General features: G+C 39.8%; 1 protein-coding gene across 1 annotated transcript in view; it reads right to left on the bottom strand.

Moving 5' to 3' along the window:
- Positions 1-16,772, bottom strand: part of kcnh2b (potassium voltage-gated channel, subfamily H (eag-related), member 2b) — a 230,486-nt gene that overhangs the window by 25,821 nt on the left and 187,893 nt on the right. The gene's annotated exons all lie outside the window — the stretch shown is intronic.

Genomic DNA, 16,772 nt, shown 5'->3' with positions numbered 1-16,772 from the left:
CACACATACACACATAGCCTACACACTAGATATGCAAATGTACAATAACGCATGGATGTAGGAACATACACACTTAACAGTAATACCAGTCATATCTTAAATTTCTCTGTAACAGTGGCTCTGATACAAGGATTTGACTTTCACATTCAACTTCATTCACATATGTACAAAAACACACACAAATCTTTTCCCGCCATCTTCCACCTCACCCGCAAACACATTAAAACACGGCAAGAATGAAACTTGGGTATTATGGAGCAGTTCTAAGTAGCTTAACTTGCAGTGATGTATTCCATCGCCTGCGCTGCACTCCTGGACGAGAGCGGGAATGAATCAGTATACAGACGCCTTAGCACGGCCTGCCTTGTGTCTCTGCTTAATAGAGCCACATAGTGAACTGCAGAAGCACGGCTGCTGTGCTGACAGAAAAATACAAGGGACAAAATCCAGCAGTGAGTTTTGAATGACTTTGGCTGTGTCCTGTACGAACACAAACAGTGTGTTGATGTATGGACAAATAAACAGTAGAATAACTGAATGGATTAATGCATCACAACTAAGGTTATGCCATATTGCCACATGTGTCTCTCAGACACAGAACACTAGAAGCTTGACAAAGATAGTATGCAATTTGCAAAGTCTGAAAGTAGTAGAGTTACACAGTCAAATTTCAAATCAATAACTCGGGTACAGAACCACTGTACATATTGTAAAGGTTGTTTATTATATTGTCAGGTGTTGGTATTATATAGCCCAGGCACTTGCTGGACAGTCACTCTTGAAAGTTGCTATTTAAAACCATAATCACAAAAAATGCATTAAGAACGGAGTTATTTATTTATTTCTTCACCTACTGTAGCTGTGTAGCTGTGTAGCTGTTCCGATTAAAGCATCAGTAGAACATCTGTTATAAGAAGATCTCATATCCCACATTCTGTCTGTGTTTCCTCAGGAGTTATTCTTATAGGTACCACAATTTGGAAATAACACATTTGCCTGATTAATTAAAAATGTGCAAGAGATATTTCAGTGTATATACTGTCAGTAATTGAGCCAGCTGTTCAATATCTAAGCCAGCTCTTCAGAAGTCTGGCTCCTTCAAAGGCTTTATTTTCTGTATCCAGGTCCCTGCTTGCATAAAGTCCCACTGGTCGCACTGGTATTTTGTTCATAGAGATACAAAAAAACTTCTCATCTGCCTTCATCTATTCTATGGGGAACACAGTTAGCTTGGCTTGTTTACGTTCTATATTAGCCAGCATAGCACATGTCATACAGTACATGTAAGAACTCCAGGTTTCCCAAAGAATTCGACCTTCACTTCATATTGGCGTCTCACCCTAACTGACCTGAATTTGCACCTTCAATACCACATTACACTGCTCAAAACAAATCAACTGCTGTGTTCCACACATTTTGCCTTTGAAAAAAAGTTATTTACAAAGAGCAGTAAGTAAGGTTAGTAAGAAAATTCTATAAATACTGAAGTAAATTCCTTAACTTTACGTAACACACGTCCATCCGAGGGCAGGAACAAAAGGTGTGTGCATGTGTGTATCGATGAGGTACACAGTGTTTGTATGCATTGATTTTTTAAACCCTGTCAGCCAGACAACCACCTACTTCCATCTCCTACTCTTTCATTTCTTTTCCACCACCTCCTCTAACACATTTTCTGTCATTTAAGACAAGACTTCCTTTTCCATTTGCCGCTCATTGTTTAAGCCCACTCAACGTGATTAGTCAATACTGCTCGAACTAAACATAATTACTACAAATAGAAACTAGAGAGCTTCCAAATTCTTGTTTAGTTGCCTACAGATTTGGCATTTATATCCAGATATCTGTACATAGAAATGATGTTGTGTGTATCCCAAATTGGTTCATCTTCTTTTTAGTTTAATAGATATAATACACGCAAAAGATTAAGGTGGTTTGAAAGGACGTAAATATGTACAGTTTATCTCAGTTTTCAAGATGTTGTGATAAATGTGACTCGGATAGAGAGCGGTCTCGTGTTGCGGTTCTGTCTTCTGTGTCGCAATACAGAATCAATAAAAAGGTAATCTTTTGCTTTTCTGACCTGTACTTTTTTGTTTAAAGGGCAAGACATCACTCAAATATCTAGCATTATCTCAAGTACGATTAACACATCTGTACCCAGACAGAACAAATAAACGTGTGAGCAGACCAACGCTACGTGCATACACAGTTTAGTTGAGTGGCCCTCTCAGCTGTGCTTTCCCTCCTGGAGGAACTTGTGGGTTATTTTTAGCCATTAAAAAGCATTGCCATGAGGACTGTTAAAAGTGCAGATGTCAAGACACATTTAGGTGCAGATAGCGCAGAGGCAAGGGGGGAGTTTACAGAGCTATGAAGACGATATGTTTCACACACTGCAAGCTTTTTTTCTTTCTTGCATCAGTATACAGAGTGGAATCCCCAGTCCAGTAGACAGCAGCGTCATCACAGAATTCTGCATCGTCTGTAGTTTGACATGTTATCCCTAAACTGATGGGATTGTCTTGGACTGTGCTGCATTTTACTTACTTGCTTGGCTTAAAACTATCGAAAAACATTTATTCAAATATATTAAATTAGACAAGTGCACATTTAGGTAATGGGTGGAATAGTACAGGCCACATTCAAATCAAATCAAATCAAATTTATTTGTATAGCCCAATATCACAAATTATACATTTGTCTCAGTGTGCTTTACAGACTGTACAGGTTACAACATCCTCTGTCCTTAGACCCTCGCATCGCACAAGGAAAAACTTCCTAAAAGAAACCCCAAAATTAAAGGGGAAAAAATGGAAGAAACCTCAGGGAGAGCAACTGAGGAGGGATCCCTCTCCCAGGACGGACAGACGTGCAATAGATGTCGTGACAAAACTGCATTATTTATTTTTTTATTCAAAAGTCAAATACAATCCAACGCTCAGAAAGTCCATTAGAACGCCGTCAGTTCTACTTAAAATGACACTGTGAGGTTTGAAGTGACAGCAGAGCAAATAAGAGGACAAGAGGAGATGACTTGATGACAAGATATGAATCAAATTTAAACTGAAAATGTCAGATACAAGATATGCTCCTGCTAAACCATCAGACCTGTCATATTCTCTTTACTCTCTGCGATGTCACTCTTCAGTAAGATGACAGCAGAGGAGAAGAATATAACAATTTTAGTAGCCCTCATTTAAAAGGTAGAAAGAGTAGGATGTAAAAAGAATCCCCCTCAATCATCACTTATGACTCACTGTAAGTGTGTGGTGGTGTCTGTATCTGCAGAGACCCTGCACCTGTTCTGGGCATCACCATCTATAAAAACGTAGCGGCAGGTGCCAGATAAGAAATCACGGATACAGCGCTGGAAAAAACCCAAATATAGCGAGGCACAACGGCAAGCAGACAAAGCTCGTTCCAAAACAAGAGGGACTCTGGGGTTGGCTTTCACCCGATGGTGAGCACCCTAACCCTCGTTGAGCCGCGGGCCATCTTTGAATGTTTGGCATACAAAGCACAACTGACAAATTCTCCTGATTGTGCCTTTAAAAGTGATGAGAAGGACAAAAGGATACATTTGTGTCTGAAGGTAGAAATCCTTAATATTACACAACGCTGTGGGCACCAAAGCTTTCAAAAGTTTAATTAAGATGAAGAGGCTGAGGAGTAAACTCTACACAGAAGGAAATGAAAAGAACAATGGAGATAACAATATGTAGAGAGAGGAGAAAGGAAATGACACACAGAGGTGGTGAAGTTCTTCTCAAACATCAGTAGTGATTGAATCTGAAGTGAGGACAACAACGTTTAAGTTTAAAAAGCCACACACACACACACACACACACACACACACACACACTTGGAAGGTGTTAAAGCTGCAATCCTATAAGGGCTGGTGACTGAACAGCTAAAGCCACTTCCATCATCAATCTTCAATCACTTCCTCTATCGGTGCAGAAGACTGAGCCTCAGCTCGACACAGCTACAGAGGCATTTACAGAAAGTCTGGCAAACAAAGTTGCTAAATCTAAAGACAAACCTTTTTGCATCTCTTGAGAGAGAATTTGCAACTAAAGTAGAGCTGGTTACAGTGTACATCATCACAGTTGACAGACATTCTGAGCATTTTACAGGCAACTCCGGACTACAGTATAAGTCTGATCAAAACAAAGTACCAGAGATCATTTTAAAAGGTCTTTGTAAACCCTCTTTCGAATTAGACAACCCAACAACACCTTTCAGTTCAGCTTTCTGGAGTCTCACGTTGGCTTTTTATTAAAACTTGACACCCAGCCTGTACACAGCTTTGTGTGGGTCTTAATAAAATAATAATACATGGTACGAGGTTAACAGCAGCTGAACGCAGTCAGGCAGCACACACCAACTATCTGCTTGAAAGGGGTGTTGATGGTTTGGGAGGCTTCCATTTCTCACATTGCGTTAGATTCATTTGCCAGGGACGCTTGTGTAGATGGGTGTTAACAATTACGGTCCAAGCATGCAGACAAATGGGTGCAAAAACTGAAGACAGGAGAAAGAGCTCAGTTATGGGTATATTTTTAGCCAGACATTAATTACCATCTTTTCAAATGGCTCTTTGTTCCAAGTTAGGGTGACAGAGTTGGACCGAGGAGATTTTCAATCCCCTGTATTTCGACAGCTTAACGCATCATGGGAATGCGTGTCATATGAGAAGCCCTCTTCACTGTGGTGTGGTGTTGTATCAGCCACAGGAGTTGGTCTAGTTAAAGAGTTAGATATTTAGAACTTTGATGCAAAATATCCATCTTTACTGGTCATGTGTAGAAAATGAACCCACGTCCATGAACATGCTAAAGCTCATAACATGTTCACTCTTTCATAAATATGGACACAAAGCAACATTTCATTGTAATGTGGATACAAGAGGTAAAACGCGTGTTTATCTTGGACCATAAAGGTTAAAGTGTTGTAAATGCATTTTTTGTTTAAGTTTTGGCATTAACTCTCAAATTTCGAAACATTTTGTAAAAGTTGTGTTACTTACTATACTATATTTAGCAATTAATGAGGTGGAATGTGAGTGATGACTATATGTTATCAAAGTTACTAATACTACTGTATATGCTTGTATGTGCAAGTGTACTTGTATACATTGGTAATGTGTATTTGAGTGTATGTGTATAGTATATATACATTATCTCTATTATATACAGTATGGTATAATAGAGAGCAATCAGGGCCGGTGAGCCATGCAATGTAGAAGTGACAACCTCACACACACCTCTACGTGTGTGTGTTGCGTGTGATTAGTGCACTGCCTCGCAAAGCGTGAAGTTACACCACCACTTTTACGTAATATAGATTAGTTTCAGAAAATGAAACAAAGATATGGAAAGAGAGAGCTAATGGGCGAGACGAGAAGGATGGAAATAGAAAGAGCTAAAAAAGTGAAAAAAGATTTGAAAGCGGAAGGCTGGCAGCGTGACACTTGCACACACACAAACAAATGTCAATTCTAAAATAGAAAATATTAGTGCATGCTTATAAACTGGAACATTTGGACATCTCTGCCAACTTAGAGCTGAGCTTTGCCACAACACAAAAGCACTGAGACCATACAGCTCTTCAAGAACTACTTTCAACAAGTTCTCATACCCAAAACGAACAGGAAATATAGCGTTCCCGTTTGAAAGAAACCACTGTTAACTGTGGGCTGGAGACACAACACAAACAACAGGTTTCCATTGTCAGCACATTCTTGCTTGTTCTTTAATCATGTTATGTCACTATTCAAATGAGAAAATTAATAAATGCCCAAATCTTATTTATATAGCACCTTTCATGCAGAGAATGCAGCACAAAGTGCTTATTCAGCAACACACACACACACACACACACACACACACACACACACAGACACACATACACACAGACACACATACACACATACACACACACACACACACACACACACACACCAAAAAGACAAGTTTAAAAACCATACAAATACACAAAGAGGAAGAGAGAAAATGAAAAAATGTATAATTGTATGGAATATTAAAAGATGATTTGGGCTGGCTCAGGTTTGCCCTGGATCAGCCCCTAGTTATGCTGCTATAGGCTTAGACTGCCGGGGGACACCTCCCTGCTCTCTTCCTTCTCTTCCTCTCTCCTCCCCTCCCTCTCTCTTCTTCTACCTCTCTATCTGTATGCATTTATGTAAATGTATGTTACTAACTCATCATCCGGGGTATCATCCCCGGAGTGTCTGTCTCTCATGTGGCAGGTTGCCACTGATAAAGTTTACGTCAGGATCATGAATCGTGACAGCGCCTGCTGACCTGGTCCTGCTGGACACCGGGAAGCCTTATTGACATTTTCCTGGATTCATCCATACTTTCTATTTCTTTTTTTTCCAACACAACATCATTTCTGTCAAATGTTGTATTTGTACTATGTTGTTTATCCTGTACACACAACATCTATTGCACGTCTGTCCGTCCTGGGAGAGGGATCCCTCCTCAGTTGCTCTCCCTGAGGTTTCTTCCATTTTTCCCCTCTTTAATTTTGGGGTTTCTTTTAGGAAGTTTTTCCTTGTGCGATGCGAGGGTCTAAGGACAGAGGATGTCGTAACCTGTACAGTCTGTAAAGCACACTGAGACAAATGTATAATTTGTGATATTGGGCTATACAAATACATTTGATTTGATTTGATTTGATTTGTAAGTTGTCGTTTAAAACTGTCAACTGAGTCAGCAAGGTTAATGTTTAAAGGCTGCGTGTTCCATATTTTTGGGGCGTAGCGGCTGTCGAGGATCTGATGTTTGTGGAGGATCATAAAACGATAGAGAGTCTGTGAGATAAACGGAGGCAAGGCCATTTAGTGCGTTAAAAAATAAGAGAAGGAATAATTCTAAAGATACAGGGAGTCAATGTAGGCAGTGTAAAACAGGAGTTTTTGTCACAACCCTGGAAGCAGCATTCTGAATGGTCTGTAGCTTTGCAATGGCTGCTTTTAGCAGGCCAGTATAAAGAGCATTACAGTAGTGAAGACAAGAAGAAATAAAAGCATGAACAAGCTTTTCTGCATCTTGCTGGCTCAGTAGAAGTCTGACATTTTTTATTCATCGCGCAATCGATAAAAAGCAGTTTTAGTTCAACAAATTAAAATGAGCTTTAAAATTGTGGTCAGAATCTAAAATTACACAAAGTTGTCCCAGTTTAGCAAGAACAGGTAAAGGTACATTTAATTTAAGGTAAGTGTTTGTGTGTTTTTTCTTACTCATAAATGTTTCACAATACAATTTTTGTAGGTGTGATGCTTGGAAAACTTCAGCAAACACGCTCAATATTTCACGACGAGCAACTGGCCAATATTTCATTCATTGTCAAACAGCACTGGTCACTCATGCCCATACTCAGTATTGGAACAAGCCTGCACTGGCGAGCTCAAACAACAGTGAAAGAAGCACATAAAAATTTCATGGGCTTCAATTTCTACTGTAAACAGAGCGGCCTGTGAGCCACCAGCACTGAAGAGCACATGGTTGTTGTTTTGGGAGCAATATCTAATCTGTTTGATAACCATTTAATAATGCAACATCAAATCATGTCTGTCATGTTTGGGAAAGGTGTATATGTGGACTTAGCTCAAAGCCAACATTTTTATTGGAATCACATTAAAATGCAGCCAAGATGCACTTTAATGCTAATACTACCTCTGGAGGAGGCTAGAGACACATCTGGTGTAAATGCACCACCAGTGCAAGTATAGGCACTAATGTATGCGTTTTTTGAGAAAATATCTTTACAGGTATACAGAGAGTAACACGCCTGTCAGAGAGGATTGTTTGTATGCCAGAGGATGGAGGGCATGTGTTCACAGCCACTTTTAAAAGATTAGAAATATTCTGACAGCGAATGTTGTGCATGTCAGTCTATATCCTGGAATGACGTGGACCGCAAGCTTAACACACTTAAAGCCAGCAGTACATAATCTGGGTATAGGATGCATGTTCATATGAGGTGTAAAGCAGGATAAACATACACTTAGATATTCGAGGACTTGGCTTGGGAACCGGAGGGTCAAGTCCCCAAACAGATCAATTATGGAATGTGGACTGGTACTTTAAGAGGTACTGCTGGGCACTGCTGAGGTCCCCTTGAGCAAGATGCCCACTGCTCCTAATACTAGGTGGGTTAAATGCAGATTTCCCTGTGTGTGCTGTGCTGTGTACATGTGTGTGACCCTTAAAAGAGGATTCAAAATCCTCCATTTCCACAAGCACACATACACATTTAAACACTTACTGTCTTTAATTCCTTCTTGTGTCACCCTGAACTCGAGCCTTTAAGCTAAATGGAAAAATCCCATCCTAACCTTTTCTCAGCCTTATTTTAACACTTACATTTCAAGTAAAGGTCTGGAGGACTTATTTTTTTCTAATACATAGAAGGTTTTGACATTGGCTGGAGGCTTCATCTTTCACCAAAAGACTACTGTGATATTAATAGATAGCGTAGACTGATAAGTTCACAGTCAGTGGACAGAGCCGGCTTTTCAGAGAGAATGGCCACTGCTGTCTGGACAATGCAGAGGGGAAAGAATACTGCATTATTCTTTTAAAATGTAAATGAATAAATGCATTTACATCTACATAAACACGTGGCAACAATAATGTCTTCTAAAATTGAATTTTGTGCTGTTAAATCCAACTATTTTAAAAGTAAATGAATGAGACAAACTCTCCCTAAAAAGGTTGCTGGCTTTAATGTAAAAAAGAAAAAGCCACGTATAAGCCATAAAAGAAAAGTAAAAACAATAGTATTTGATTCTCATAATCTTAAATTGTTAAAAGGGAACAATAATCTCTGAGATAGAAGACGTTTGGGATTTTTTCTATCCCTTTTTTGCCACAAAGCTGCTAAACCTTTCCCCATTTTCCCACGCTTCTAAAACCTCTCCTCTAAAGTAGCACTTTGATATCTTTCTTTTTAGCTGTAAAAGAGATTTGGACTTAATTCCATTTGTTTCTGAGCCGGTCATGAAATGACCTGAACCGGAGGTCATGCTTCCATTTGACAAGAAACAAGGACTTTAGGCTGAGCAAGAACCAACAAATGCTCTCTAATGCAAGTTTGACTGAAGTCGTTGGAGTGTTAACTTCACTCAACATCGTCGCTAACTATTTTAATTGGAAAAGTAGCTAAATCCTCAATGTCACAAACTGATGTCTCGCATTAACTTGCCTATCCATGACGTCCTTCTGTAATCATTTAGATACATACACGATTTAAAGCTGGAGTGCGGAACCTTTGTCTCGCCCCTCTGGCAGTGAGAGTAATTACGATATTCGCGAGTACGGCGGAAGCTAATTTTGTGTAGCGGGCCAGTGCGAGAAAGTCGTCACAGACTCCAGACATCACAACTTCGGAATACTGCGAAGCACAGAGAGCTTATTTATAAGAAAAAGTCCTGCACTCCAACTTTATAAGCATGAAAATAAACTTAGTACAACTAGCTTTATCATTAGCTAATATTATTTTCAAAGCAACTAAAATAATATGAATATATCTAAATCCACCTCAAATTTTAAAAACATTTTTACGTAGGCTGTTGTATAGACTGTGGTTCTAAAATTTCACGAGGAGAGTGGTTCCAGATGCTCTTGTACACCTGAATATTTTGATAAATAATAAAACTTAGATAGTCAAGTCAGATTATTTACATCGAATACTAAAAGGGACAAACACTGGGGTTACGCGTTTGGTGGGTAGGTATGCACATTCTCCTCCACGTCTGAAAGATGATTGGTTGACTGACTACAGCCGCATGAACTGAGCGTCGGCAACTATTTTGCAGTGAGAGAAGTTAAGGTGTGCCTCAACAAAATATACCACCCTCTTGACTCTTTTCAAAGGCTCTTAAACCATTTTTGTTTGTATCCATGCTTATGATTATGCATATTTACAGGGATGCCTGCATCTGTTTGTGTGTTTGTGTATGAGTGCGATATCTGCCTGCAGCCATGATTGGCTTCCCGGCTGACCTTTTCTCTCTAGCTCTGACAGTTCCCATTAAGACATAACAAAGGAGCATATTTCCTCAGCCTCAATCTCTCTCCTCCTCCTTCTCTTCCTCCTCCTCCTCACTGCAGCCTTCTCCTCCAATATTCATCAGCACCATCAGCGCTTAGGGAGGTTGCTCCCTCACACTCTGGATATCTTTTTCTCTCCATCTCTTATTGTCTTGTCCGCAGATCTTTTCCCATGATCTCATTTCGCTCCATCTCTGTCTCTCTTTCCCAGTCTTCGTCTTGATCTTGCCCAGCATCAATTTCTGCCTTACTCTATGCATCTCTCCCCGCCTCCAACCCAAAGGGGGCTTGAAATATAAATGCAGCGATGAAACACCACACACATGCAAACACACTTAAGTGTTTTTGTCTGAGAAACTGCTTTCATCTACTACCAGAGATATGGTGGCCTTATGTCCAGATACTGCAGCTCAACAAGAACTCAATGGGGGATTTTGAGCACTTTTTGGGAGAAACGTTTTGTTGTATTATCCAGGTTTACAGAAAAAAATAATATATATGTACTGTATAAACAGTACAGTTGACATTATGTTTACATTACATCATCCTACACTGATTGCAATATTGATGGGATTTAGTGCAGAGCTATAGCTGCTGTTCATGTGGCTCTAAAGTTATCAGAGGATGCCATCATGCATTAGTTCTAACTATGGAATCAAGCCACTTCAATAAAAGATGCTGATGTGTGAAGCCACAAAGGGACATACACATACTGAGTGGAATACTTCTGGTATGTTCTATGTTATTGCAGTGAGCTTAATGCATTTATGTTTCCATATTCTATTATTGTTCTCGGTCTGTTAGTGTTTACAAGTTTTTTGTTCAATGCATTAAATGCAGTCAGCTTGAGAAGTAATGTTATTGAAAGAATCCAAAATCAGAAAAGTTCATATCAGGATTATGAATTATATCTATTAGAATGCTACTAAGTGGACTTGGTGTTTAAATTATGTTCACTATACTTGTTCTAAAAGATCAAGAAAGAACATCCTTGATCAGATTTTCAATAATTCTTCAGTCCTGTTAATGCTCTTTTCAAAGCTGTGTATACATACTGTAGACAATGCAGTACATGATGTTCTATTCAGAAAACTATGGCAAAAAAGGTTGTGAGAATTATAAACTGCTGTAAAACTTTAACTTACAGCACTATTCCACGTTCACCTCACAGAGAGGTCAGGAAGAAAAGATGGCCGATGGGACGGATAAAGAGATTTGGTCCAGTGCTTTCCATGGATGGATGGATGGTCTCACTGTCTAAATAAGAGCTGCTTGACCTAGCAATCATAATGTACAATCCACTGTTGGACAACTGTTTTGCATATGTGCAGCTATCACCATGAATAAAGTACGAGTCAGGCATGAAGACAGACCAAACACACACACACACACGCACACACACGCACATCCTGTGGTTCCTCTAGGATTGGTACAAGGTACAAAGCTCAGCTCTTTGTCTCACAGCCCACTGCTTCACTAAGCACCCCCTCTAATTCACAAATTATTATCCAAGTCACTGACATCCCAGAAACACTTGGTACCCATCGCCTGAATGTACATGTTCATGGGCGAGACTGGAAAATCAGATTTAGCTTTCCTGAGGAACCAAATCCAAGAAACAGAAGCTCTAATGAGCTGTTATGGGCACGAAAGAGGCAACAACACCGAACTGCAGTGGTAGGGTAGATTAAATGAGTGTAAAGCAGATGATTTAATGTATGAGGCTGCATTCCAAAAGGCCACATTCATATTCATTTTAAAGTTGGTTGAAAGCCAATAAATGTTTTTGAAATATCTTTATTTATGGGTATGGTAAAACTTGTGGTTTGAATATCCATAACACAGAAAGGTTGCAAGAAGAGCTACTTGTATATGTCTGCAAAAGAAGTAAAGTGGCCTGGAGCGTGTTCTTTGGAGTTATGAAAACTGCAACAAAAAAGAGGTAAGAATTACCTCGTAAGGTAAAAAAGTTTCACACATTAGGTATTTTAAGGTATAAAACCTGAATTGTTTTTGAATTCTGACCAAAATGTGAGCGCAACAACTGTCTCTATATCCGGTTTCCTTATGTTACCTTCAGAATAACACATACTCAGACTGACTACATTACAGGTCATCACTACCCTTACTTTATTCACAAAACATAAACTGCAGCACTGTTTAAGAGATATATAAAATGTTTAAACCACTCACATCAAGTGGCACAACTGAGCTTCACAAATTCATGAGATCATGTGATGAGTTTAAATATGGAAGAGGATGACTGTGGGATGATTAATTTCCGTGTCGAGAAATGTATCGGAGTGTTCACAGTTTAGGCACCGCTACCGTTTGGCATCAGCTGCAATAGCGCGGCAGAATTTTATGCTATTTGTTGCACAGATATTATGCCAACTTCCTGCGTATCTGTAACCGTCTTATGTTGGATGACAACAGTCCTACTTTACTGAGGATTAACTGTATCTCTACTTTACTATTGATAGAAACATTGTGAGTGATATACATTACACTAACCCAAACTTACAGGAAGTCAAACCCCTGTAGTTGAAGCCAGAAAACTACCAGAGAAGTATAAAATTATGATTTCAGGAAGACACGGCTCCAAAACCAAACTGGATCTTTTTTGCAGTTTCTCACTTGTCACCTGTGCGCCAACACACCTACACTTTCCTCCCTCTCTTTCCCTCGCTTCCTCTTATTGTTTGTATCACAGAACAACAATCTTCTGTTGTTGTGGTAGCCATGCTAGCTAAATTAGCGAAACCCAAGCTAGGCTGGTTAAATAACATGTTTAATATCACAATCCCTAACTTCAGAGGCCAATTCTGGGTAGCATTCTTCCTGGTGGGAAAGCCCTATATTTGATAATCCCAGCAGCATCCACAATTACTTTCACTCTCTGCATCCCTTCTCCCCTCACTTCCCCTGCTACCAGAAAATACAGCTCTCTCACAGTTGGGTGACAGAGGCAGGGTGCATATTAAATCCTCTCTGAAGGTTTCTTAATCTCAGCCAAGCCAAGCCGAGCCAGGAAAACATGCAGAGGAGATATCAGTGTGATTTTCTTTTTGTCATTATCAACACCTCCACTCAGTTGAGGGCTAAGCTCCTCGTGATGCACAGTCTGGTTGCCAAGGCAGAGCCACTGAGCTGGAGAACTGGCTGCCTTTTCTGCCCCAATAAACAGCCCTGTGTAGCAGTGGCAATTCCCTCTAGTTAGCCGTCTAACTCTGGATCTGTCGCCGATGCCTACAGTGTTAGTCAAGTCTCTCAGTCTCTCTCTCTCTCTCTCTCTCTCTCTCTGTCTCTCTCTGTCTCTCTCTGTCTCTCTCTTTCTCTTTCTCTCTCTCTCTCTCTCTCTCTCTCTCTCTCTCTCTCTCTCTCTCTCTCTCTCTCTCTCTCTCTCTCTCTCTCTCTCACACACACACACACACACGCACAGGCACACAATTCAAGAATATACAGTAAGACATGAAGAGTACATATCCACTGAGAACGTAAACACTCACATCTGCAGCCAACACACACTCCAACTACTAAAATGTTAGAATGGCTGCTCACCGAAGCATAGTTGCATTTATCTTTCCATAGTCCTGCAACAACTTGAGCAACACTCAATTCTTCTAAATAATTCCACCAAAAAAGCCCAGCAGTGATTAAATATGCAGCAAGAAGTGCATATCAACAATGGCTACAGACTGTGCACACTCATAGACACACATCTCAGGGCTGGCAGGGAGAATCGTGGGTTTTTGCAAATCGCTTCAGGCCTGTTGTACAGTAAAACATGTGTGGGAGTCAGGGAACGCCAGTTACACTACCTCAACCTCCCTCGGTGTACTAGCATCTCTCCCTCTATCTACCAGTTCCCTTCATCCTCCCTGCTTTAGGTACCAGGGTTTGTCTCATAGGGGTGCGAGTATGTATATAAGCACTGCATGTACTGGGACTGTTACGCATATGTCTCATGGCTCTAAAAGGAACTTATTCTGTTGTGGTCTAATTTAGTTTGGACTGTTGTTATAGATCTGACTGGGGCTCTTGCAAATGACCCAAGTAAACATTTAACAGAGTGTCTATACTGGTAACTCTTCTGAGGCAGATTGCAAGAGTGTCAGTGAGTCCGGGGTCTCTGTAGCTACAATGTGTTGATGCACAAAGTCACGTACTAGGTTCGCCATAGCGTCTCATTCATTTTGCGATAACCACAGGGAAGTTTCTTCAAAAACTTTTTAACAACCTAAGACTATTATCTCCCTGCAGAGTAAACAATCCGATACAAAATCGCCAATATTGTTAAGGTGGTGTCGGCAAGAAGATCCTATGGAATGGGCCTCCACTGAGAGGGTAAAGGAGGCAAAGCCCTGATCTGTCAAACAGACACACACTTTATGAATAGTGTGGCCGTATCAAAGGCTAATATTATGGAAACAGTTTCTAGTTAATAACTGCTGGCATTACACAGAGGACACCCATGTATGGACAAGATACCGTAGATTTGTGAGGGTGGATTTTCTCTTTAATTGCTTAACAAACAACAACATCTTGTGTAATGCGGATCCACGGCTGTGTCCTATTTTTGGGTTTGCCAAACTCTTGCATAACTGGCAGGTACATTTAAAACTAAGGGTACTTTCAGGTGTCAAACAGGGCCTATCTGAAAACTGTGTAGGAGGAAGAGAGAATGAGAGAGAGAGAGAGAGAGAGAGAGAGAGAGAGAGAGAGAGAGAGAGAGAGAGAGAGAGAGAACGAGTGGAGTGGAGACTGAGCCAAAATGGGATATCTGACTGCCAGTCTGTATCACGACTACATACTCTGCAGAGTAGGTGAAACTGTGTTCTCTGTTTGACCATTGATCCGTGACTACTGGATGTATGTGAGAGACAGAAAGATCCAACCTCATTTTGTTGTTTGTATTTCTGTGTGTGTGTGTGTGCGTACACAACCAGAGCCTGAAGTCATTCTATTGTGCTTACTGTTGTCCCATCTGAAACATAGTATTTATGTCAATTGAAGTTAAATAAATGCTGCAAACTGGATGATTGGGCTTGGCATCACTTTGAAATCAGATTAAACTCAAAATGTAGCAAACAAGAATTGGCCATTATACAAAGAGTAGGCAAGCAATTTAGCTACACTATGCAATCATGTGCTGGACTGTGCTTCATTAAAAAACAAACCCAAAATTGTAATCAGGAATTTAGTTAGCAATCCAACAAAATCTTAAAAAGAAAATGTGGTGGTTATGTTTGAGTAAACGCTGTAACAATTCTCTTTTACTTTCATCTAAGTAACTGTGAAACTAATACCAGGATATGACATGATATTATGATTATGATATTATTGTTATTATGATATGATATTATTCTAACACAGTATATACTTTTCCAAAATGTCTCAAAACCCTAAACTTCATAAAAACTACATGTGTTGTTTTATTTATTTTTACTTATCCAATTGTCTTAAGGCCTTAAGATCAACTTCTCTCGTTTCCAATGTGACACAAACAGATTGATGCATGAATGAGATCAAAGCTTGTGTCTGGACTGACTCATCTATTCAATTAAGGAAGAGGTTTTGCACACTGCCTTATAAGATAATAATAATAATAATAATAAGATGTATTTGTATAGCACCTTTCATACAAGAATTGCAGCCCAAAGTGCTTCACAGCAAAACATAACAATTAGTACAAGATTAGACGGAATAAGAGCATTTACAGTACAATAATCACAGTGTTGATGTAAATGAGTCTGAAGTACCATTATAAAGATAGCAGAATTAAAATAGTATAAAATAACATTGGCACACCATTCTTGTTAATGTTTTAAACTATCAGAGCCATATTTTGAAAGCATGAGATCAACAATGGGCCCCTGTGGCCCTTCAACTGGTTTACTCCCCTTGCTACCCATTCCTGGTAGTCTTTGGCAAACTCTTTATTGACCCTTATAAGATCGGTGTTTCTATTGTGGATCTCTGTTCAAAACAAACCTTCCGGTATCAGTTCTTATACATCGACTCAGCTGTTTTCACGAGACAATAACAAAGCCAGGGACACATTTTGTGTTGTGTCTCAGTTAACCACTGTTACACATCTGATGTGAAGGCTGTTTATATGCAGCATTTATATTTGCATTGATATTGCATTGCATATGATTGTAGCAGATATCAATTAAGTACATTTAAGAATTGGAGTCTCTTTGGAATAGAAACGTAGGACAGTGGCCTCACATTTAAGCTGACATGACTGAAAGTGACTTCTGTTAACCTTGAGATACTGCAAACCAAAGAACAAACCAACAACTGCATGACCGATATCAACACTTGAGCTAAAGTAGATCCAGTTGTCCGATCGTCCCATTACACCAGTGTGTTTCTTCAAGGAATATATTGCTGATTTGTGACCTTGCAAAAGACTTTAAAGCCTTACTGGTTCGTGCTTTTTACTGTCCAACTTTCCCACAAACGAAACAGATGGGCTGCCTCCACTGTGGATCTCCTATCAATAAATTACACCAAAGAGAGAAGTGTAAAGTTTAAAAAGGTCACAGCAACATAATCCAGCCTTGTTCTCTGGTGAGAGAAACAAGAAAATGTGCTTCCCACTACGACATAAAACATTTAGACTGATGTAAAATCCAACAGCTCCATACAGCCATAAATTGTTCTAAAATGGCTTCAAGC

The sequence above is a fragment of the Cottoperca gobio genome, chromosome 20, assembly GCF_900634415.1.
Source record: "Cottoperca gobio chromosome 20, fCotGob3.1, whole genome shotgun sequence".
NCBI classification, from domain to species: domain Eukaryota; kingdom Metazoa; phylum Chordata; class Actinopteri; order Perciformes; family Bovichtidae; genus Cottoperca; species Cottoperca gobio.
The sequence above is the reverse complement of the archived record's forward strand: the minus strand, read 5'-3'. Positions and strand labels throughout refer to the sequence as shown.